Below are 11,823 nucleotides of genomic sequence, written 5' to 3' on the forward strand. Positions count from 1 at the left end.
AAAGGTGGTGTTACCACTGCAGTTCAATGGTGGTTTCTTTTTTTTGTAATTTATTTTTTATTGAAATTTATCATCAAACAAACATTTCCATAAGATGAGTTTCAGATACTATGGTGGTGGCATTCGTAAGTCTCGAGAGACCATGGATCTGCGCCTGGACTTTCCAGGGCGCAGGCCTGGGCAGGGTTGTATGGGAGATTGGCAGTTGCCCAAGCTGCAGGCCTTCCCTTCTGCACGCCACCGATGTTGTCCAAGAGAAGGGCGCTAGGACCCAAGCTGCTTGGCACCGGTGTCATCGCAGAGCGGTGTTGTTATGTGCCTTGCTCAAGGACACAAACACGCTGCCTCAGCTGAGGCTCAAACCAGTGACCTTCAGGTTACTAGTCTGATGCCTTGCCCACTAGGCCACGCGCCAACCAGATACTGTAATCATATCATATTTGTCACAAATCTCCACATAATAATTATCTGAGGTGTACACTTATAGAAAGGAGAGGGGAGAAAGAACAATTGAAATAAGAAAAGTGTACAAGTAGGGAGTGATTTTTTTTACAACATATTGATTTGTGAGAATAAAATCAGGTCCATGAGGTGTTATGTAGTTAAACTATTTTCCCCAGTATGAATCAAATTGTTCCAACTTATGATTAACAGATGCTATTATCTTCTCCATTTTGTAAATGTCCATTGTAATTTCCATCCATGTATTTAAAGTTGGGCTCTTCTGTGCTAACCATTTCCTGGTAAGGGCCTTCTTACCAGCCACCAGCAGTATATTCATTAAATATTTATCTCTTTTCAACCATTCTTGAGGTATATACCTAAAATATATGGTCTTACTCTCTAAGGGTATTTCACATTTAAAGATGTCTCGTAAGGCATTATGTATCCCACTCCAACGGTCTTTGATAATGGGGCATTCCCAGAAAATATGATAATGGTTTGCTTTTTGATTTCCACAACTTCTCCAGCAAACAGGGATGTTACTATCATAATGGGATTTCTGAGAGGGTGTAATAAAATATCAAGTTTTCCCACCTGAACTCTCTCCATTTCTGTGGACTGGTACACTTCCAATGATACCTCCATATTATTTTCCGTTCTTCCTCAGATCCCTCCTCCCATTTTGTTTTAATGTATGAAGTTGAATGTGTTTTAAGATTTGACAAGCCCTTATACACGCTTGAAATGATTCTACTACCATTGTCTGAATTATATGCTTTTCTAAATAGCTCTGTCAGACATGTACTTGCCTTGGTTACATTTTAACCATCCTATTAACATACTTTTGCATCTGTAAATACCAATAAGTCCTGTTTTTCTATCGATGGTGGTTTCTTGGAACTGGGGAAACTGCTCGAGCTGCGTAGCCTCAGTTGTTCCGCAGACCAGGCAGGCCCTTGTGCCTCGGGGTTGTACCAGGGAAGGAGATGCCAGAACTGGCTTTGTGCCACTGGATTCCATGCTAGTTTGAGGGCCAGCCCCTCCTGGTGGTACTGCCCTTCAGCGTTTGCTTGGTAGGAGATTACATGGATTGCATTTACCTGCTACTGCTTTACAGGCAATGAGAAACTGTTGTGGATTTGTTCTTGCAGAAACATGGCTCCAGGGCAACATCCCATGCACCATCAATCTACAGGCCATGCCATTCAACATTCTGCGCTATTTTATTTTTTATATACCTATTTTTTTCTACTTTCGTAATTCTATGTGCTGTGTGTGACTGTTTCTGTGTTTCGCAACTTGGCCCCAGAGGAATGCTGTTTCGTTTGGTTTGTATTCTTGTGTATGGGTGATAGACAATAGGTGCAGAAGTAGACCATTCGGCCCTTCGAGCCTGCACCACCATTTTGAGATCATGGCTGATCAACTACTATCAATACCCAGTTCCTGCCTTGTCCCCATATCCCTTGATTCCCCTATTCATAAGATACCTATCTAGTTCCTTCTTGAAAGCATCCAGAGAATTGGCCTCCACTACCTGCTGAGGCAGTGCATTCTAGACCCCCACAACTCTCTGGGAGAAGAAGTTTTTCCTTAACTCTGTCCTAAATGACCTACCCCCTATTCTCAAACCATTCCCTCTGGTACTGGACTCTCCCAGAATCTGGAACATATTTCCTGCCTCTATCTTGTCCAATCCCTTAATAATCTTACATGTTTCAATCAGATCCCCTCTCAATCTCCTTAATTCCAGCATGTACAAGCCCAGTCTCTCTAACTTCTCTGCATAAGACAGTCCAGACATCCCAGGAATTAACCTTGTGAATCTACGCTGCACTTCCTCTACAGCCACTATGTCTTTCCTTAACCCTAGAGACCAAAACTGTACACAATAATCCAGATGTGGTCTCACCAGGGCTCTACAAATGCAAGAGGATTTCCTTGCTCTTGTACGCAATTCCCTTTGTAATAAAGGCCAACATTCCATTAGCCTTCTTCACTGCCTGCTGCACTTGCTCATTCACCTTCAGTGACTGATGAACAAGGACTCCTAGCTCTCTTTGTATTTTTCCCTTACCTAACTCTACACCATTCAGATAATAATCTGCCTTCCTGTTGTTACTCCCAAAGTGGATAACCTCACACTTAGTCACATTAAACGGTATCTGCCCACTCACCCAGCCTATCCAAAACAAACTTGAACTTCACATACAGTCATAGAAAGTAGGGCAGAGAAGCAGGCCCTTTGGCCCATCTGGTTCATTCCATACCTTTCTACTCCCGTCAACCTGCACAGGGATGATAGCCATACATACACCTGTGATCCATGTACCTATCCAAACTTCGCTTAAATGTTGAAATCGAACTCACACACACAATTCCACATTCTCACAGTCCTCGGAGTGAAGAAGTTTCCCCTATGTTCGCCTTAAACTTTTCACTTTTTGCCCTTAACCCACGACCCCACCCAACCTCAGTGGAAAAAGCCTGCTTGCATCTATACCCCTTATAATTTAGTATATCTCAATAAAATTTCCTTTTAATAATCAACATTCAATACAACAGAAATGCTCAACAACTTGGGTGGTATTGGTGGAGATTTAAAACCGATCGGAATATTGTAAATTCTGCTTCTCCATCCCACCTCCTGCTCTGACTTCTCAATTTTTTCTCCAGTCCAGATGAAGGGTCTCGGCCTGAAATGTCGACTATTTACTCTTTTCCACAGAGGTTGCCTGGCCTGCAGAGTTGCTCCAGCATTTTGTATGTGATACTGCTCAATATTTTTTAAACTTCATCACAGGCACAGTTTCACTCACAAAACCTTACTACAGCTAAACACAATCGTAATGGAAGATGCATGTGAGGAGATATTTATCCTTGCCTGTGGTTCTCAAGCAAATCCTGCAAAAAATGTCCGCCATCTGGCAAAAATAGTGTTTTTTTTACATAACTGCTGTTAAAATTCTTATATTTAAAATTAAAATGAATATTCTTTTCTAATTTAAGAACACTTTGCTTATATTAACAAAACAATTTAGTTGATCATCATAAATTTATTCAGATCACAAAGGAACTACAAACAGCAGCAAGTTGTATGTTTTTGTAATGTACCTCATTGAAACCCATTGCGATCTTATTGAAACCTATTGAATACTGAACGGCCTAGATAGAGTGGACGTGGAAAGGACCTCACAATAGAGGGACATCCATTTAAAACAGAAGTGAAGACGAATTTCTTCAGCCAGAGGGTGGTGAATTTGTGGAATTCATTTGCACAGATGGTTGTGGATGCCAAGTCATTTGGTATATTTAAAGCAGAAGTTGATAGTTTCTTGATTAGTCATGGTGTCAAAGGTTATGGGAGAAGTCAGGAGAATGGGGTTGAGAGGGATAATAAATCAGCAATGATGGAATGGCGGAGCAGACTCGATGGGACAAATGGCCTAATTCTGCTCCCATGTCACTCACAGTTCACTCTGTAATTTTCAAGCCTAAGTCAGAAATTCTCTTAAATTGATTCAGTTCCACTATTCCTAGATTCTCAATATTTCAAACTGCATTTCATTTTAAAGATGTTGATTTTACTTGCTGGTTTTGCTTTAAACTAGCACTTGTGTCATACAAACACACAAATTGGAAGTAGGCGCTTAAGTCACTTCAATCTGCTCAGGACGATGATGGTGAACTGGTTGCACCCTCCAGTCTGTACTCCTGTCCACCCCTGACAGCTTCTGCCCCTTACTGACTGTGAGTCTACTTAACTGCCTTACCATAAATGAGAGGGGTCTTCACTCAGAGTGTGATGAGAGTGTGTCAGCAGAAGTGGTGGATGTGGGTTTAATTTCAATGTTTAACAAAAATTTGGACAGCTACATGGATGGAAGGCTATAGTCCAGATGCAGATTGATGGGATTAGGCAGATTAATTCAGCATGGACTAGATGGGCTGAAGGGCCTATTTCTATGCTGTAGTGGTCTATGATTCTATGACTATAAATTCAAAGACTGCATTCACCACTCTGTATGCGAACTCTTGTAACCCACTAAGGGAAAATATATTTAAAAGAAAAATAACTGGCCAGTCACTTGAGATAGATGGAAATGAAGTTTCTTCCCCCCTGCCCCCAGGAAGTGACTTCCCAATTCTAAATACCTCTCCAGAAGGAAACATCCTGTTGACATCCCTCGTGTAGTACCAACAAGTGCCTCAGTTTCCTAAACTCCTGTGAATACGATTTGAGCCTGTCCAACCTTTCTAAGGCAACGTTCAGTTCCAGGTATCAGTTTCATGAATTCTGGAATGGCTTCCAATATACTTGTGTCTCTCCTAAATAGACTACTATCATATTCAGTATTCCTTGAAACACATGGGGCAGAATTAGGCCAACCAGCGCATTGAGTCTGATCCTCTACTTGGTCATCGTTGACTTATTTTCCCTCTCCCTATTCTGGCTTCTTCACATAATCTTTGATGCCATTACTAATTAAGACCTTGCAACCTTACGACATAGGAGCAGAATTAGGCCATTTGTTCCGCCATTTCATCATGGCTGATCCAATTTTCCTCAGGCTCAACCTCCTGCCTTCTCCCCATATCCCTTCATGCCCTGATTGTTCAAGAATCTATCAACCTTTGCCTTAACTACACATAAAGACTTGGCCTCCAACAGCTGCCAGTTGCAAAGAATTCCAAAGTCACCACTCTCTGGCTAAAGAAATTCCTCCTCATCATCACCTTAAAAGGATGCTCCTCTATTCTGAGGCTGTGTCTTCTTGTCTAAGACTTCAACCATAGGAACATCCTCTTCATATCCATTCTATCAAGGCCTTTCACCATTTGATAGGATTCAATGAGGTCACCCATCATTTTTCTGAATTACAGTGAATACAGGCCCAGAGCCATCAAACACTCTTCATCTGACAAGCCGTTCAATCCTGGGATATTTTTGTGAACCTCCTTTGAACCTGCCCCAATTTCACCACATCCTTTCTAAGATCAGGGGCTCAAAACTGCTCACAGTACTCCAAGTGAGGCCTCACCAGTGCTTTATAAAGTCTCAACATTACACCCTTGCTTTTGTATTCTAGTCTTGAAATTAATGCTAACATCGCATTTGCCTTCCTCACCACAGACTCAAACTGCAAAATAACCTTTAGGGAATCCTGCACAAGGACTCAGAAATCCCTTTGCACCTCCATTTTTTCGAGTTTTCTCTCAATTTAGAAAATAGTCCAATCCTTTCATTTCTTCTACCAAGTGCATGAATACACATCCTGACACTATACTCCTGCTGCTAGTTCTTTGCCCATTCTCTGAATCTCTCAGTCTTCTATGGGCTCTCTACCTCTTCAAAACTACCTGTCCCTCCACCTTATCTTCATATGGTCTGCAAAATTTGCAACAAATATATCAATTCCATCATTCAAATCATTGACATATTATGTAAAAGGAATCGATCCCAATACAGACCCCTGTGGAACACTACTAGCCACTAGCAGCCAACCAGAAAAGGCTCTCTTTATTCCTACTCTTTCCTTCCTGCCAACCAGCCACTGGTTTATCCATGCTAGAGTATTTCCTGTATTACCATGGGTTCACAGCTTGTTTAGCAGCCTCATGTGTGGCATCTTGTCAAAGGCCTTCTGAAAATCCAAGTACACAACATCCATTGATTCTCCTTTGTCTATCCTGCTTGTTATTTCATCCAAGAATTCCAACAAATTTTTCAGGCAAGATTTTCCCTTGAGTAAACCACACTGACTACAGCCTAATTCATCTTTTGCTTCCAACTACACCAAAAAGTCATCCTTGATATTGACTCCAACATCTTCCCAACCACTGATGTCAGAATAACTGGCCTATATTTTCCTCTCTCCCTTCTTGAAGAGAGGAGTGACATTTGCACTTTTCCAGTCTTCCGGAACCATTCCAGAATCTAATGATTCTTGAAAGATATTACTAATGCCTCCAAAATCTCTTCAGCTACCTCTTTCAGAACCCTGGGGTGTGCACCATCTGATCCAGGTGACTTTATTTCCCTTCAGACATTTCAGTTTCCCAAGAACCTTCTCTCTCATTATGGTAACTTCACTCTTCATGCCCCCTGACACCTGGAACTTTCACTAAACTGCTAGTGTCTTCCACAGTGAAGACTGGTGCAAAATACTTATTCAGTTCATCCGCCTTTTCCTTGTCTCCCATTACTACCTCTCCAACATCGTTTTCCAGCAGTACTTTATCCACTCTCGCTTCTTTTACACTTCATGTATCTGAAGAAACTTTTGGTGTCCTCTTTCAGATTACTAGCTAGCTAGCTTTCATATTCCATCTTTACCTTCTTAATGACTTTTTAGTTGCCTTCTGTTGATTTTAACTTCCCACTAATTTTTGCTCTATTATATGACTTCTCTTTGGCTTTTATGTTGGCTTTGACTCCTCTTGTAAGCCATGGTTGATTCATCTTGCCTTTAGGATCCTTCTTCCTTTAAAATATTACAGTGGTATGAGAGAGGAATTGGCCAAAGCAATTTGAAAGGAGATGCTGGCAGGGATGACAGCAGAGCAGCAATGGTGTGAGTTTCTGTGAAAAATGAGGAAGATGCAGGATAAGTACATTCCAAAAACTAAGAAATACTCAAATGGCAAAATAGTACAACTGTGGTAGATAAGGGAAGCCAAAACTAATGTAAAAGCAAAAGAGAGGGCATACAACTAAGCAAAAATTAGTGGGAAGACAGAGGGTTGGGAAGCTTTTAAAAACCTACAGAGAGCAACTAAAAGAATCATTAGGAGGGAAAAGATGAAATATGAAAGCAAGCTAGCAAACAATATCAAAGTGGATAGTAAGTTTTCTCAAGTAAAAAAAAAGAGATGAGAGTGGATATGGGACCGCTAGAAAATGAGGCCGGAGAAATAATAACGGGACAAGGAGATGGCAGATTAACTAAATGAGTATTTTGTATCAGTCTTCACTGTGGAAGACACTAGCAGTGTGCCCGACCCTGAAGGGTGTGAGGGAGAAGCGAGTGAAGTTACAATTACAAGAGAGAAGGTGCTCAAAAAGCTGAAAGACCTAAAGTCACCTGGACCAGATGAACTGCACTTAGGTTTCTGAAAGAGGTAGTGGTAGAGATTGTGGAGGCATTCGTATTGATCTTACAAAAATCATTAGACTCTGACATGGTGGCTGTGGACTGGAAAATTGCAAATATCACTCCACTCTTTAATAAAGGAGGAAAGCAGCAGAAAGGAAATTATAGACCAGTTAGCTTGACCTCAATCGTTGAGAAGATATTAGAGTCAATTGTTAGGGATGAGTTTATGGAGTACTTGGTGACATAGGACAAAATAGGACAAAGTCAGCATGGTTTCCTTAAGAGAAAATCTTGCCTGACAAACTTGTTGGAATTCATTTGAGGAGATTACAAGTAGGATAGATAAAGGGGATATAGTGGATGTTGTATATTAGGACTTTCAGAAGGCCTTTGATGAGATGCCACACATGACACTGCTTACCAAGTTAAGAGGCCATGGTATTACATGAAAGTTCTTGGCATGGTTAGAGCATTGACTGATTGGTAGGATACAGTGAGTGGGAATAAAAAGATCCTTTTCTGATTGACTGCCAGTGAATAGTGGTGTTCCGCAGGGGTTAGTGTTGAAACCACCTCTTCTTATGCTGTATATCAACGATTTAGATGATGGAATAGAGGGCTTTGTTGCCAAGTTTGCAGGTGATATGAAGATTGGTGGAGGGGCAGGTAGTGTTGAGGAAAAAGGTAGGCTGCAGAAGAACTTAGACAGATTAGGGGAATGGGCCAAAAAGTGGCAAAAGAAATACAATGTTGGAAAATGCATGGTCATGCTCTTTGGTAGTAGAAATAAATGTGCAGAGAGAAGATCCAAAAACCTGAGATGCAAAGGGACTTGGGAGTCCTTGGGCAGAACACCCTAAAGGTTAACTTGCAGGTAGAGTCCGTGGTGAAGGAGGTAAATGCAATGTTGGTATTCCTTTCAAGAAGTCTAGGATACAAGAGCAAAGATGTGATGCGGAGGCTTTATAAAGCTCTGGCAAGGCCTCACCTTGAGTTTTGTGAACAGTTTTGGGCTCCTCATCTAAGAAAAGATGGGCTGACATTGGAGAGGGTTCAAAGGAGGTTCACAAGGATGATTCCGGGAATGAAAGGGTTATCATACGAAGAACATTTGATAGCTCTGCATTTGTATTTGCTGGAATTTGGAAGGATGATGGGGGATCTCATTGAAACCCTCATTGAATGTTGAAATGCCTAGATGTGGTAGGGGTGTTTCCCATGGTGGAGGATTTTAAGACAAGACAGCACAGCCTCAGGATAGAGGGCTGTCCATGTAAAACAGATGTGTGAGGAAATTTCTTTAGCCAGAGGATGATTAATTTGTGGAATTTATTGCCACATGCAGATTGTTGGGTGTATTTAAGGCAGAGCTTGGTAGGTTATTGATTGGACATGGTATCAAAGGTTACAGGGAGAGTGGGACTGAGGAGGATCAGCCATGATTCAATTACACAGCAGACCCAATGGGCAAATGGGCATATTTGCTCCTCTGAATCCCCGATTTGGGTGGTCTATAATATAATCCCATTAAATGGTCATACCTTTCTTATCCCACAGTTCTATCCATAAAACCTCACCAGACAAGCTCTCCAGTCTGAGCACTGCCATGGCATTTTCCCTGACTGGTAATGCCACCCTTTCCCTCTAATCCCTACCATTCTATCAAATCTAAACCAACAGAACCCCGGAGTACTGAGCTGCTAGTCCTGGCCTTCCTGCAACCAAGGTTCTTAACCTGGAGGTTTTTCACAGGGACTTAGATGCTAAGTTAGAGAGCAGGACCACCAGGATTGTGATCTCAGAATTGCTACACATGCCATGTACTAGTGAGGCCAGAACTAGGGAGATTGTACAATTTAATACCTATCCAAGGAGTTGGTGTAGGAGAGGACATAAGATTATTGGATCATTGGGTTCTCTTCCAGGGAAGGTGGGACCTGTACAGAAGGGACAGTTTGCACCTGAACTTTAGGGGAACATAATATCCTAGCAGGAAGGTTTGTTGATGCTGTACGGTGGGGTTTAAATCACAGTTGCAGGGCAATGGGAATCAGAGTGCCAGAACAGTTAGTGGAGAGGTTATGGAGGCAGATGTTGGTAAGACCTCAGGCAAAGTCAGGAATCAAAAGGTTGAGCATGTTGCAACCAGTGTCCTGAGCTGCATATATTTCAATGCAAGACACGGACTAGGAGGGCCAAGATGGCCTGTTTCCGTGCTGTGATTGTTATATGGTTATATAAGTATCGTAGGAAAGGCCGATGATAGTGCTAAAGATGAGGTAGCTGGTTTACAAACACAGGCAATAATATTGAGAGGCTGGTTATAGGGCACAATTGCAGTCAACAGGATGAGTTGCAACATAAAAGGCAACAAAATCAAAAAGGGTGAATACAGGACTGAAGGCGTTACAGTATGTTTGAATGTGTGTGGAGTGAAGTAGATGAACTTGCAGCACATTTGCATGTACTTTGTTGTAGGCATCACTGAATCATAGCTGAAAGTAGGTAATAGCTGGGAATTTAATGTCCAAGGATACACATTGTATCAAAAGGACAGGGAGGTAGAGGAGGTGGTGTTGCTCTGTTGGTAAAAGATTAAATCAAATCTTTAGAAAGAGGTGACATGGGATCAAAGGTGTTGAATCATTGTGGAGAGATCCAAGGAACTGCAAGGGTAAAAAGACCCTGATAGGAATTATGTACTGTCTGCCAAACTGTAGTAAGGATGTAGTCTACAAATTACAACAGAAGGTAGAAAATGCATGCCAAAAGGGCAATGTTACAATAGTCATGAAGGGCTTCAATATGCAGGCAGATTGGGAAAATCAGGTTGATGCTGGATTCCAACAAAGGGTATTCCTAGCATGTCTACAAGATGGCTTTTTAGAGCAGCTCGTGGTTGAGCCCACTAGGGGATCAGCTGGGCAACGAATGAGGATTGATTCTCGGAATTATGCTTAGATGACTTGTGTTACTTATGATCCAGTTGTCTCTGTCACCTTTTTATCCTCCTTACAACCTCTCTCTCGATCTATGCGTCGCCAGCAAATCTGCCGCTGTACCTTTTGTCACAGAGCTAATTCTCAGGGTGCCAGCCCATTCGATGCATGTCCATTCGGACCATAATTAACCCCATCTGCTGGCACTCTAGTTACTGTTTTAACGTTTAACCTAATATCCTAGTCATTGGAGCCTGCCACAGTACAGTACTGTCCTTTGCTGTCAAAGGTCTTAGCTAAGGTTTTCAGTTCACATTTTGTTTCACTTAAGAAAGCCTCCGTGTTGTTTTTAAGGTAGTCTACCATGGAACTATGATAACTGTGCTGCCAGATTAACATTTCAAATCACCTACTTCTGTCACCAAATAAAGTTTTAAAATTCCCTGAACTAAATAAACCCACCGAGGCCAGAAACTCACTTACTGAGATCTCATATCATGTGCATAATCACTACTGTTACACAACAGACATCTCACTGGCTAGGGTCAAATTTAATCTTGCTCTGTATAACCACCAGCCTAAGGATTTAAGAAATAGTATTAGGATTTTAAAAAATGTAACATGATATAGAAAATCATAAGTCATTTAAGCATAATACCGAGAATCATCCTGGAATGAAGACTTTTTCAGAAGTACATCTCAACTCTTCATTTCCAGTCTCCAATAAGGAGACAAAGCACATGGCTGAATTTGAAACCTGTCACACACTGTAAAGTTCTGTTGCCTAAGGGACCTGGCAGTTCTTGAAGAACTTGTTAAATCTGATTAATACATCAAACAATAATTTATGCTTCTATAAAGTTGATGAAGTTGTCTTCTTCATAATGCACTGGAGTTCAAGCAATGTTTTAAGGCCACATTCTACAATTCAGTCAAATTCAACAGAAAGCAATGGTGCAAAAAGATATGTTGTAAAACCAGTCAGCAGTTTTTCAGGAAGGTATGGCATTAAAAGATGAGCATGGGCTAAATGTAAAGAATTTCCTGCTACATTATACATATACATTTCAGATGAATATGTATATTTATCTGAAGCTTATTAACACAACAGCAAATTATTTCTAAGAAATTCTGCAGATGTTGTAAACTCAGAGTGACACACACAAAATAGTGGAGGAAATCAGCAGATGAGGCAACATGTAAAAAGGAATAAGTCCTTGTGAAGAGTGTCGGACCGAAACATCAACTGTTTATTCATCTCCATACATGTTGTCTGACCTGTTGAGTACCACTAGCTTTTGAGTGTCAACCTTTGGATTTCCAGCATCTGCAGAATCTCATAT

General features: G+C 41.3%; 1 protein-coding gene across 3 annotated transcripts in view; it reads right to left on the bottom strand.

Moving 5' to 3' along the window:
• snx17 (sorting nexin 17) overlaps nucleotides 1-11,823 on the bottom strand; it is a 111,792-nt gene that overhangs the window by 35,224 nt on the left and 64,745 nt on the right. The window lies entirely within an intron of this gene.

The sequence above is a fragment of the Hypanus sabinus genome, chromosome 10, assembly GCF_030144855.1.
Source record: "Hypanus sabinus isolate sHypSab1 chromosome 10, sHypSab1.hap1, whole genome shotgun sequence".
NCBI classification, from domain to species: Eukaryota; Metazoa; Chordata; class Chondrichthyes; order Myliobatiformes; family Dasyatidae; genus Hypanus; species Hypanus sabinus.